This window comes from Acinonyx jubatus, chromosome A1, assembly GCF_027475565.1.
Source record: "Acinonyx jubatus isolate Ajub_Pintada_27869175 chromosome A1, VMU_Ajub_asm_v1.0, whole genome shotgun sequence".
In the NCBI taxonomy this organism is placed as follows: Eukaryota; Metazoa; Chordata; class Mammalia; order Carnivora; family Felidae; genus Acinonyx; species Acinonyx jubatus.
Genome location: NC_069380.1, coordinates 76,696,305 through 76,710,452, shown reverse-complemented (window position 1 = coordinate 76,710,452; position 14,148 = coordinate 76,696,305). Strand labels below are relative to the sequence as shown.

Sequence of the window (14,148 nt, the reverse complement as noted above, 5' to 3'; positions counted from 1 at the left end):
AAAAAGTTTATTTTGAAGAGAGAGAGCGAGAGAAGGACAGAGAGAGAAGGAGAGAGAATCCCAAGCAGGCCCCATGCTGTCAGTGTGGAGCCTGATGTGAGGGTTGAGCCCAGGAGATCAGGACCTGAGTCCAAACTAAGAATCAGAAGCTCAGCCAGCTAAGCGAGCCACTAGGCGCCCCCTACCTACTTCTGTTTTATACGCATTTTTGTGTTTATGCTTTATATGCATTGATATTAAACAGATTTAGTATTTGGTTATGACAGATTCAAGTGTGAGTCCAGTCTGCACCTTTGCTCCCCAAAGTGCAGTCTGTGGACCAGCAACGTTGCTTCACGGGGGAAGCTTGTTAAAAATGCAGAATTCAGGGCAACAGACCAAGAGACGAGACTTAAACGGCCCATGTATCTGAATCCCGGGCTCATCCTGAAAGGGTCTGCTTGCTCAGGTCAGTGAGCTCCGGAGCCTCCCAGACGTGCCGGCCGGAGGCAACACCAGAGCCGTGAGCAGTTCACTCAACAGCCGCTGGAAGAGGGGAGATGGCTCTATTCTGCCCCAGAACCGCAGCTCTCTGTCTACAAACCAGGGTCCCCAAAACGAAAGAAGAAAATCCTTTCTATCAAACTTTGTCAGCTCCCCAGTCAACCACTCATCCAGCACCTCTAAGTGCCGGCCGGCCAGCCGCTGTGTCTGATACGTTGCGTGTTTATACAATTGTTGATGTTGCCTACAATCCTGGTGTCCTCCAGGCAGCAGAAAAGCACCACGTGAAAAAAGATCAGTTAATATGGATGACCATGAAATGCATTGAGGAATTCCAATGTATTCTCTCACACTCTTACAGTATTCCTAAATTTAGAATCAAAGGAGGCATCCAAAGCGTGAAATAAAATCAGAATCCAAACTGACCCTACGGGTTTAGGAGAGAAAAAGGGAAAGGAGCTGATCCTTGAACGTATAAGAAGCAGTCCTGTGAACCACTGAGATCACTGTCCTCAGCTCTTACTACCAGAAGACCAAGTTTCAAGCAAAACAAGTTATCTGATAGAAGAGATTTCCAGTACAGAGATCCAGGTGGAGGTGAAGAGACCACCAGCCTATGGATTAAAAATTGTGGTTTATCAGAATGAGAAACCTCTGCAAATTGAAATAGAAGTTGAATTACCTAGTGGTAATTCAGTATCTCTGTGACCTTAGTGTTTCTGAGGAGGACTTATTGATCTAGCTCTCTGAGAAGTACAGATTGCATCTGAGCCTTCCAGAATATGCATACTGAAATGACTACCGCAGAATTTATCAAAGAGAAGACTACATTAGTCATCACAGTGCCATTGGTGTTAGTCAAGAGGATCATCTGCTTTGGGTTTTTCACGTGATGCTTTCCTGCCACCTGTCTTGTGAATTACAGGACCTTCATTATGGGTAAAGAGGTAGTTTATCTTAAACACTAGTGTCATATTTTCTAAGTGTTCTTTTTCACTGAATGATGTTTTCTCATCAACGGTTTATCTTTATCTTTTCTGTTTTAAACTCATTCTTTCTCCCTCTCAAACTTGGCCTGAAGCAGACACTACTAAACATGATATCATCATGATACACTTCTTTTGAAGGTATTTCTCATGGTCTTAAAGTACCAGATATCATTGGGGAAATTCTGTTTTTTTCCAGGTAACATGTAAGAATTCTTGGCTTTCCCATTGGAAAAAAAAAAAACGTTTTTTATCTCTAGCAAATTGTCACATGAGGAATTAAAAACAAAAGTTTTACAAAGCAAAATTCAGGTGCTGCCCTGAACTACTACGTCAAAGTTGGAATTCATAAGAAACTCTATCTTGATGTTTTCTATGCACATTAAAGTTTGAGCAGTGTTCTACATCTCGATGAAATGTACTCTTCGTTAATGTGAATTACTATTTGGTTTTGAAACATTGCCATTGTTCTTGGGAAATTTAGAGCCCCTAGAGAAATAATTTAATATTTTTCACACACAAAAATGTCTTCTAGCTTCCACCTGGAAGATGCAGATTTTACTCTGAGGTCACACAGATGTGATATTATGAAAATTAGACACAATGTCTTTAGGTACCTGGAAAGCAAGATTTCATTACATACTCTGTGTATAACAAGCCTAAATATCATTGAAAGTAGGTTTTTGTTTTCCTCGGTTGTGACCCATTTTTCCTTACTTTTCACATCTGTATATTATGTAGAATTCTATAAAAGTGTCATAGAATTATATATAAATAAAAACTTCGGCCAAATGAATTAGCTGGATCTACTTTTTTTTTTTTAATTTTTTTTTAACGTTTATTTATTTTTGAGACAGAGAGAGACAGAGCATGAACAGGGGAGGGGCAGAGAGAGAGGGAGACACAGAATCTGAAACAGGCTCCAGGCTCTGAGCTGTCAGCACAGAGCCTGATGCGGGGCTCGAACTCACGGACCGTGAGATCATGACCTGAGCCCAAGTCGGATGCTTAACCGACCGAGCCACCCAGGCGCCCCTGGATCTACTTTTTATTACTTAAGTAACAGGGCTCCGGGTTGTCCTGAACAATATTTTATATGCTGACAAATGCGACCAGTTGTAACTTCGGGTTAGTCCTAAGTATAGGGTAGACTGTAACTTCCCCCCTGTGTGTATATACATATACATATGTGTGCAAATACACATGCACTCAAGCATATTTGGGATTAATTTTGAGCAGCTAATAGTTTTGTCTATCAACCGAAGTTCATTATAGGAGCTGTGGCAGTTACAGAGATAAGTAGAGAACAGTTCCTGCTTTCTGGGCATTTATAATCTAGTATGCAAAATAAGTTGAACAGAAATCACTTTGGAATGAAATGCAACAAAAGAGCTCCTGATTACTTTTGGACAGGGTAATCAAAAAGACATTCTTGGATAAACTGGTATTTAATTGAACCTTGAAAGATACGAGGCACTCCACCAGGTAGAAAAAAGCAAGAGCATTTCAACTGGAAGCAACAGTGTGAACAAAGACAAGAAAACCAAAAATGATGAGCCGTGGAGTGAAATGGCAAAATCCCAGAAAAATAAAATGATGTTTAAACAAATACCAAAAATGGAAGACCAAGTATTCTGGTTGACTCGACACCACAATATGCACATCTTCTACCCTTTCTAATAGCCTAGGTGTAGGAAGACATTATTCTTGTGAATACTGGTAGATGGAAACAGTCCAGTGAATTTAGAAGACAGATGTGCAGACTTTTCTGACTGTAGTGAACTACAAACTCACGTGGTCTCAGAATGAAAACGTCATTGAGAGACGTCTCTACTTTCATACAAAGGACAGAAATCCTTTCTGATTCCTTCATGATTTCCCTGTTCGCTTAAATTCATTTAATGACAGGTTTTTTTCACCAAAATTTTCAAGACAGCTTTTGGAAAGCTCTTTATGTCTTGCGTTGATTGGACATCTGAAGAAAATCACCCAGTGATCTGCTTGTTTGTAACCCCGACTCCCAAATTAAGAAATTGAGAATACATCCTTTCCTTCTACTTAAACCTCAGATTGTGTGTGTGTGTGTGTGTGTGTGTGTGTGTGTGTGTGTGTGTGTGTAATTTCCAAATATTCTAGTATCAGTTTTTGGACTAGTTCCCAGACTTTTCAATCTAATGGACCAATAAATTCAAATCAGATCAAAAGTTTCACAGATGATTGCATTAAAAAATCACTATCAAAGTGTCTGGGTGGCTCATTCGATTAAGTATCTGATTCTTGGTTTTGGCACAGGTCATGATCTCATGTTTTGTGAATTCAAGCCCCGCATCGGGCTCTGTGCTGACAGCACATAGCCTGCTTGGGATTCTGTGTCTCTCCTCTCTCTTTGCCCCTCCTGCACTCTCTCTCTCTCTCAAATAAATGAACAAACTTAAACAAAAATCACTGTCGCGTACCTAATTTCATTTTTATTGCATAAATAAAGATATAAATTTCACTTAAAAAGTAGGAAGAAAATAATCTCACAATGAAACAACCCCTATTTGACAACTTAATTTTGTCATATGTAGGAAAACTATGAACGATATAGTTCTTATTTTTCTCAAAGGGTTCCTTGGATTTGAGAAAATGTCTTCGTGGTCAGCAGAGACCAACATTTTGAAAGCACTCTTCGGTGTGGCCTCTATTTTGTAAATATCTCTTATTAAAACGTCCAGTCAGAACTGAACACGGTACTCCTCAACGTAGTCTTCTCCTGTTTGGATGTGCCCTTGTGTCCGTGCAGCCACGAGCTGTGTTAGCTCTTTCTGTTGGCTTCTCCAATCTCTTTGTTCACCTTACATTCAGATTCCCAGAGCTGCTACTCCACATCTTTATTGGTGCAACTAACTTTTTAAACCTAAAGGCAACACTTTGTATTTATTTGTATTCATCTATATCCTGTTAATTTGGCCCCAGTGTTGGCATTTGTTGAGAACTTTAAAAATAAGGGTGCTGTCTGTATCTTTGTAAAGTTTATTTACAATGTCTTCAGGCTGTCAAAAGAATTTGAGCAGAAAAATTATATTAAACTCCTCATAGAACGTATTCTGTGTATCAATAGTGTGTCATTTTTTCATTTGCCTTGACATAAATGAAAATTGAATCAGTTTTGTGTACTTTAAAAAAATCCTGCTAGTTTGAAGGTTTGGCAAATGCAGCATTGTATTTCTTCATCATCTGTTTAACATTTTTTCATGAGGAGGTTTTTAAAAATAAAAATTCTATATATTTAAGGTGTACAATGTGATGATTTGATATAAATATACAGAGTGAAATGATTACTACTGGCAAAGTAACATCTCGCAGTTCGCGTATTTTGCTGTGTGATGAGTGTATATAGTATTATTATTTTTTAAATATTTTGGGATGAAATTATTTTGTTTATTTATTTATTTTGAGAGAGAGAGAGAGAGAGAGAGCACAAGCAGGAGTGGGGCAGAGAGAAACAGAGAGAGAGAGAGAGAAAGAGAATCCCAAGAAGGCTCCGTGCTGTCAGCACAGAGCCTGATGTGTTGCTTGATCCCACGAACTGTGAGATCATGATCTGAGCTGAAATCAAGAGTCAGACGCTTAATCAACTGAGCCACCCAGGCGCCCCAGTGTTATTAAGTATAGTCATCATGTCCATACTTAAAATTTTTTAATTTGAATGTTTATTTATTTTTGAACGAGACAGAGAGAGAGACAGAGTGTGAGCAGGGGAGGAGCAGGGAGAAAGGGAGACACAGAATTCAAAATGGGCTCCAGGCTCTGAGCTGTCAGCACAGAATCCTATGGGGGGCCTCGAAGTCATAAACTGTGAGATCATGACCTGAGCTGAAGTTGGACGCTCAACTGACTGAGCCACCCAGGTGCCCCATGTCTGCACTTTAGATATTTAGGTTCGTTTGTCCTACACAACTGCAAATTTATACCCTTTGACCAACATCGTCCTATTTCTTCCCAAACCTTAGCCCCTTGTAACCACTATTCTACTCTCTGCTTCTATGAGCTTGACTTTTTAAAAAAAGTTCCACATATAAGTGAGATCATATGATATTTGTCTTTCTCTGTCTGACTTATTTCACTTAGCACAATGTCTTCCAGTTTCATCCATCTTGTCACAAATAGCAGGATTTCCTGCCTCCTCAGGGATGAATAATATTCCACTGTATATGTGTTTCTTCTGAACCATTCATCTACTGATAGACATTTAGGTTGTTTCCATATCTTGGTTATTATGAATAATGCTGCAGTGAACAGAACACAGGAATACACATATTTCTTTGAGATACTGATTTTGTTTACTTCGTATATGTACCTTGACATGGAAATTCTGGATCCTATGGTAGTTCTATCTTTTTAACTTTTTGAGGAATCACCATATTCTTTCCATAATGGCCGTACCAGTTTACATTCCTACCAGTAGTGCACCAGGGATCCCTTTTCTTCACATCCTCTTCAACATTTGTTATCTTTTTGTGTCTTTCATAATAGCTGTCTTAACTTGTCTGAGGTGATGTCTCGTGGTTTTGATTTGCGCTTCCCTGCTACTCGTTGATGTTGAGCCCCTTTTTATGTGTCTGGTGGCATGTCTTCCTTTGAGAAATGTCTGTTCGGATCCGTTGCCCATGTTTTAATCGGGGTTGTTTTCTTACTGTTGAGTTGCTTGAGCTCCTTATATATTTTGGGTATTAACCCCCTTATCAGATACATGGTTTGCACATTTTTTATCCATTCTGTAGATGCCTCTTCACTCTGTTGCTTCCTTTGCTGTGCAGAAGGTTTTTAGTTTGATGCAATAACATTTGTCTGTTTTTGTTTTGTTCACTGAGCTTTTGGGATCACGTCCAAAGAGTCATCATCCAGACTAATGGCAAGAAGCTTTTCCCCTATGTTCTCTTCGAAAACGTTTGTGGTTTCAGGTCTTAACATTTAATACTTGAATCCATGGTGATTTGATTTTAGTGAGCTAAGGGTCCAATTTCATTCCTCCACGTGTGGAAAACCAGTCTCAGCCCCATTTAGTGAAGGGACTGTCCTTTCCCTATTGTGTGTTCTTGGAACTTTTATTGAAGCTCAGCTGACCATAAATGCTTCAATTTTTCAAGTTTTGGCAAATAATAGCATTGTATTTATTCATCGTCTGTTCAGAATTTTCAAGAAGTCTCCACTGTTTTTGTCATGATCAGATTTGTTTAAGTTAAAACAGTAACAAGAAAGATTTTTTATTTTGCTGCCTAGAATTTGAACAATAGATTTGGGGTCTGGAAGAATCAAGGACTGAAGTTCGTTGGTAACCTGTAAGCAGAAGCCAGTTAAAAATTGGAAAAAAATGACTATAAACCTTAGAAAAGTAATAAGACTTGCAGAAGTTAGAAATGTGTCAATATTCTAGGAAAGGCCTTCGATAAGAGGACAAACATCCAAAGGGCAGAGGGCCAAAGAGAGAGCCGGGGCCAGAAGGACTATTTCCTAAGGAAGAAGCTTTGTTCTTGTGTGGACTGTTTATCTAAATGGTGGCAAGTTGACTATGAACAAATTGCTAGGAATCTGGAATCTCTTTGGAAGGATTTAGAACATAAACTAGTTGGCTTTAAAAAGCAACTATGAATCTCATAAAAATCTGCTTTCATCTTATTAAACCATAGTACTAGGTTATAGCCAGTCTAAATGTTGGCTAATACAACTGTGAAAGATAATTAGAAAATTTGTAGGTTGGCATTCTAATGTAGAAGAAAAGTAAAAGTGTTGTGTAATTTGTGTAATGAAGCTATGTTGGATACACAGGTAAAATATCTGACATGCTATAAATTACTAAATTCAAGTCATTTAATAGTTTTGTTTCATTGTGTACCATGTAGCAATGATTAAGCCTTTATTTCATATATTACTGTTTTTCTAAGATCAACACTGATAGGATAATAGAAGTAAACATATTTTGCAAAATTTAAAATTTATATTTTTGATACATGTTCAAAAATTCTGTGTGCCTTGATTACATCAATTTCATTTGAGATTAATTTAAATCATAAATAAAGTGTATATAAATATGTATAATGTGTTTGTAGTCAATAACAGAGCATTGAGTAAGTTTGAGTTTCCTTTAAGTTATTTTGAGGCGGGCAACCATTCACAGAGGATAATATCTATGAATTTCTGCAGTATATTTCTCATCATGATTTAACATCGGAGACATAATTATTTTACAAGGTAGTGCCTTAATAGGATTTGCATTCATACATATTCAATACCATTGAGCAGGTGATACATACAGTAAAAGGTTCTGTTAAAATTAATTAGGTCTGTTTTAAGGAATAATTATTTATTATAGTTCAGTAACCTGTACTTGTATGAGATAACTTGATCCAATCTTGTAATTGATAAATAAATAGGTGGTTTTAAAGTAAAATACTCAACTCAGTTAGTTATTTGTGGTTAATTCAAAGACCAGTTGTTTGGCACCAGATAGCTGTCATTTATTTATTTTTTTTAAATCTAAATAATGTCCTCCAACTCTTTACAAAACAGAGATATTCTTCAAGGTCAGTTTCTTATTATCTTTAACCTGAAAGAAGGCTTCCGTAAGAATACAAATGCGACTTCTCTTTTACCTCTACCTTGGGCAAAGCCATGTGAAATATTATTGGAACACACTCTGGTATTTTGCTATGAGTCTGAACAATACTTTACCCACTCCAGGAAGGTTAAGGTATGTCATCCAGCTAAAACCTCCTAAGCCTACAAAATAGATTATTTTACGGGAGAGCAGCTTTCCTTTCTAAGTATGCTTTGCCCCGGAGGAAATGAAGTTGCCGCTTTGGAATGCTTAATAGCACATTCCCACAGCATTGTAACTCACAGAGATTAATCAATTTCTGCTCTGTTTTATCACTCAGTCAAGAGGCTTCCCAATTAAACTTACCACCCATCAGACCTGCACCTCTGAACTCTAGGATGCACCCTTTAAAGGAGGCTTTCTCTGTCGCTTTTTTTTTTTTTTTGGTTACCCTACATTATAGAACCGATTTTAAAAATCAGTTATTTCAAATTTAGTACTGTTTAGCTTTTTAATAAAATAAATACTCCTTAAGGAAGTTTATTTTCTAATTTTAAATATTATCTAATTTTAAATATTTTATTTTATGACATTTTAGTGTAAACTACTTCCATGGTAACATTTAAGAAGATATCATTTAGGGTCTACGATTCTCTATTAGAATTGCCCAATGAAGTGAATATGGTATAATTATTATTTTAATGGAAATTTAGTGTCTACTTAAAAGTTGTTACTTATCACTTTAACATCACAATTTGTGAATTTTTGTTTGCTTATTGCATTTATTTATTTATTTATTTATTTATTTATTTATTTATTTACCAAAAATAATATTGTCGTGGCTAGGGATTTGCCCCAAAGAGTAACTTTTATTTTCTTTTTTCCTTCCCTTTTCTTTTCCAAAAAAAAAAAAAAAAAAAAAAGGAATTCGTGTATTATCCATTTCATTCCCAAACACATCCAGATATAAAAAGTTTAAATGGATTGTAGTTTATGACGAGACTTTAAAAAATATGATCTAGGTCAGTGTAGTATGAGTTAAACACGAGTCAAATCATTTTATCTCCCTTCCTTGAGAAATTCAATTCCCATGGTGACCTTGTGTAAGACCTGGATAGACCCTCGTGTTGGACAGCTGGAAGCTCATGCACCTTTTCTCGTCTCGGTGGATGACATCCTTGCTGTAAGCTGGCTCTGTTTTCGTGCAGATGATACGCTAAGCTTCTAAACCCGTGCTGTCTCATATGGCAGCCCCTGGCTACATGTGGCTTTTGAGCACCTGAAATGCTGTCAAGTGAGATTGATGGAATGCATTTGTACAATTTTATTTAAGTTCAGTCAGTTTAAATTAAATTACCTATTTAAATTAAGTATGCAGTATAAAATAAATTCACATCAAGCATACCTTTATTGTTTTGCTAGGACTATATTTGACCTTTGACATTTTAGCATATGATTGAGATATGTTGCTAATGGAAAAAAATACAAGATTTCAAAGATATGGTATGAAAAGAGAAAGACCATCTCAGGAATAATTTTTATTTTGATTCCATGCTGAATGATAAGATTTTGGATATATGATATTAAATAAAAAATGTATTATTAAATTTAATTTCACCTGTTTCTTTTTCACTTTTTAATGGTTACCAGAGTAGTTAAAATTACCTGTATGGTTTGCATTGTATTTCTTTTCTTTTCTTTTTTTCTTTTCTTTTCTTTTCTTTTCTTTTCTTTTCTTTTCTTTTCTTTTCTTTCTTTCTTTCTTTCTTTCTTTCTTTCTTTCTTTCTTTCTTTCTTGTACGTTTGTTTATTTATTTTGAGAGAGAGAATGTGAGCAGGTAAGGGGCAGAGAGAGAGAAAGAGAGAGAATCCCAAGCAGGCTCTGCACTGTTAGCATACAGTCCGATGCAGGGCTTGAACCCACAAATTGTGAGATCAATGACCTGAGCCAATATCAAGAGTTGGACACTTAACTGACTGAGTTCCCCAGGCACCCCACGCATTGTATTTCTATTATATATACAGCTCTGGCTGTTCAGATGGCAGAGACACTGACAGTTCTCTATGTAAAAGTGAACTTGGCAGTGAGTTCCCACGCAACTTAAAATTTTCTCTGTCACTACAGATTCTTTCCTTTTTAATCATTTAAGAGAAAATCATCTTAGAACACAGTTTCTAAAATATGTTTTTGACAATGTTAAAAAAGTTTCTTAGGGTTTTCTTTCTTTCTTTCTTTGTAAATGTTTATTTACTTACCTTGAGAGACAGAGTGCAGACAGGGGAGGGGCAGAGAGAGAGGGAAAGAGAATCCCAAGCGGTCTTCACACTGTCGATGTAGAGTCTGGCATGGGACTCAAACTCACTGTGAGATTATGACCTGAGCTGAAATCAAGAGTCAGACACCTAACCAACTGAACCCCTGGGGCCCCCTTATATCCCAAGGCAGTTCCCAAATTGATTTCCAAGGAGCGTCACCCCAGAATAGTATTCTGTGGATCAGATGATCAGATGTTGGGAACTGTATTAATGGTTATGCTACTCATTTTGCTGCTCATCTTCTAGTCTCAGGGCACAAACGACGTGGCCTTGCCTAGTGACTCCCCCATATGTTACATGTGTATTGTATATTGACACTTTCTCTGTGGCTCAGTGGCCTTTTTTCAGCTGGCTGACTTTAATTCTATTTATTTATTTATTTATTTATTTATTTACTTACTTATTTATTTATTTTTGAGAGAGAGAGAGACAGAGTACGAGCAGAGGAAGTGCCAGAGAGAGTGGGAGATATAGAATCTGGGGCAGCCTCCAGGCTCTGAGCTATCAGCAGAGAGCCGCACGCGGGGCTTGAACTCATGGACTTGGAGATCATGACCTGAGCCGAAGTTGGATGCTTAACTGACTGAGCTACCAGGTGCTCCAAGCTGGTTGACTTTAGATTCTTCACTTTTGTGCTCTCATTCATTCCCACATCCTCAGACTCATCCTTGGCAGGTGAAAGAAGAAATAATATAAGTAAATCAAGCAATGTGCATGAGATTCCCTACCCCACTGTTTAGCACATAGATTTTCATATGCTAAACATTTCTAATTCTTATTACTAGCTTCAATTACATATTCGAGATATTAAGCTAATTACCAGAGGGCATTCAATGCTTCTGATTCAAAAATTATTCCTGACTAATGAGTATTAATTAATTCTCAGGTCAGTTAACAAATATTTATTGAGTTTACATTGTTCAAAGAACTGTGTTGTCAACACTGGAGATTCAGGAGAAATAGACACATGGAATTTAATAATCTGAACTCACGGAGAATAATCGTATCGGTAAAGGAATGCAGTATATTTAGCAAAAATAGCCAATGCTGCTGTAGCATACAGACTTGTTCACTTATTATTTTGAGATTTCCATTCTGTTCCTTATGTGGAGGGGATCTTATGTGCAGCCTCAAAGCAATCATTTGTACATAACAAATGTAAAAGAAAGGTGAGTTTTGTGTCTTGTTAACTGCAAACTACAATTGAAATATTTTTACATACCTCAAATTAGTAAAAGAATATAAAGTTACCTACCGAGAAGGTAGACAGACCAGTACTTGATAGAATTTACAGCTTTTCATTTTCTTGTGCCTTTTACTCTTTTTGGAATGACTTAACATATAACATCCCGTTTGCTCCTTGGTAAGAAGTAGGGAATCTGGGAATGTTTTCACCGTGCCTTGGAAGAGCTCTTAGATTACTGTAGTTGAGATTCACCTTTGCCATTTTGTTAGAATTGAAAACATCACTTACAGAGATAACAGGAGCTCTTTGAATTGACAACTGGTTCACTTAAGATGCTCCTCATTAGCAATCAGAACAGGGATGGTATTTGGTGCCACATAAAATCGTTCTATGAAATACGCTGCCGGTCGTACGCAGGAAATGAATCAGAAATAATTAAATTTAGAAGTAAATGTTTTCCCTTTTTTTCTTAAAAAAATTTTTTTTTTGATGTTTATTTTTGAGAGAGAGAGACAGAGCAGGAGCAGGGGAGGGGTAGAGAGAGAGGGAGACACATAATCCTAAGCAGGCCCAGGCTCTGAGCTGTGAGCACAGAGCCTGACACGGGGCTCAAACTCACGAACTATGAGATCATGCCCTGAGCCGAAGTTGGACGCCTCTACTTGGAAGTCAGACTGAGCCACCCAGGCGCCCCTCCCTTTTTTTCAATTTTAACTTGTTACCATCTCAGTAGAGAGTCATTGATACATTTTAATAGATGTAAAATGTTCGATTTGAAACATCCAGATTTGAACACGTTTGTTGAAATTTGAAAAAAGTGCCCAGAACTCTTCTTGAAGAAACACTACTCTTTCCATTAATCTTCCAGAAGATCATTACATGACATATTTTTGGTTATTAGTGTCAAACAAAAGTGAAAGCCATGATGAGTGTGAATTACAGAATATGGGCATATGAGACTCTTCACTGCCTTTCGTATTAGATTTATACCTGAGTTTCACCATCTTGCAAAAGTATGAGCCTGTTGAACAAATATTTATTGAGCTAGGTGTTTGGGGAAATGAAGAAATAAGTAAAACAGTCTTTGCCCTCAGAATGCATGGAGAATGACAGGCAGAGGAAGGTAAAACAAATGTACAATTAACAAAACTGAAGGTTTTTTTTTTTTTTTTTTTTTTTTTTTTTTTAGTTCACTTCCTGACTGTTGGAAGAGAACCTTTGTTTCAGTAGAGTAGGAGAAAGATCCCATTTGGTGAAAGGCTTGATCGTCACAAAATAAACATTTGCAATTAGCTGCACAGGATGGCTAATCTTTACAGGTAGAGATGGAACAAAATGCCTTACAAACAGAAAGAACCATGTGGACATAAGAAAATGTAAATCATGGTCAAGGTCCAGCAAATACTGCTTTGTTTATAGCATAAGGTAAGTGTGTAAGCATTCGGGGCTCAACATGGAAATTGAAGTCAGGTTGTAAAGATTTTGACTGTCATGACGCCCATTTTATGCAATGGACAATGAAAAAATACAATTAGTGAATGAACTGTAGGAATGTCTGTCAGTAAAATGGATCAGAGTGGAGAGAATTTGCAGGAGTATTGGTTTGGATAGAAACAAGATTTGTGAGCCCGAAGCCAGCTTTCTTTGAGATGAAAGTCCTGGTGAGATTCAAGCAGTTCAGGAAACTACTTTTGCATAGAAATATGTCCATCAATAACTTCAAAAAAACATTCACAAGTAAAAGGTTTATTTCAATTTTTAAAGTAAAAAGATTATTTAATCATTTGATTCAAAATGTAAATGGCCTTGGAAAGTTTGAGTGGGGATTCCTTCACACTCGAATATGAATCATTGTGGTCGCTTTTCTTCTTCCACTCCGAGTTCACTGTAGTTCCCCACACAGATACAGTCTTTTAGAATTGGGTTCAACGGTGGCGCAGTCGGTTAAGCGTCGACTTCAGCCAGGTCACGATCTCGCGGTTTGTGAGTTCGAGCCCCGTGTCAGGCTCTGGGCTGATGGCTCGGAGCCTGGAGCCTGTTTCCGATTCTGTGTCTCCCTCTCTCTCTGCCCCTCCCCCGTTCATGCTCTGTCTCTCTCTGCCCCAAAAATAAATAAAAAACGTTGAAAAAAAAATTTTAGAATTGGGTTCAATTAACCAAAAAAGCTTAAAAAATTGACAGAGCAAAATTGATAGAACTGTGGAACTCCGCTGTCATAAGGGGAAGTTTGAATACATCTCTCTCATTACTGATAGGTCAAGAATATGAAAAATAAGCAAAAATAGAGATTTGAACAACAAACGTTATTTATTAAAAACTGCTTAAAACTACAGTGTGTATATATAAGCCCTTTTTAGTTACATATTGTGCATTTATTTTTTAAAATCATCTACTAAGCGATACATAAAGCACATCCTAACAAATTTTAATCAGTGTTGAAGAATTCATATTACACAATGATGCAGTCTGGCAGTAGGGTTTAGGGGAGGAGAGGAGCAGGAGCTCTTCCTTCAGCCCCACTGCCCAGTCTCACATTCTGTGTTCCTTACTTACTGAAGAGTTTGGGAAGATGAATATCCTTTTTCTACCTCTTTCCC

The 14,148-nt window shown here is 37.3% G+C and overlaps 1 protein-coding gene and 1 pseudogene across 2 annotated transcripts in view; both read left to right on the top strand.

Annotated features, from left to right (window-relative positions):
- NALF1 (NALCN channel auxiliary factor 1) overlaps nucleotides 1-14,148 on the top strand; it is a 623,416-nt gene that overhangs the window by 94,224 nt on the left and 515,044 nt on the right. The gene's annotated exons all lie outside the window — the stretch shown is intronic.
- Nucleotides 428-10,279, top strand: LOC106976970 (PIH1 domain-containing protein 2-like; annotated as a pseudogene).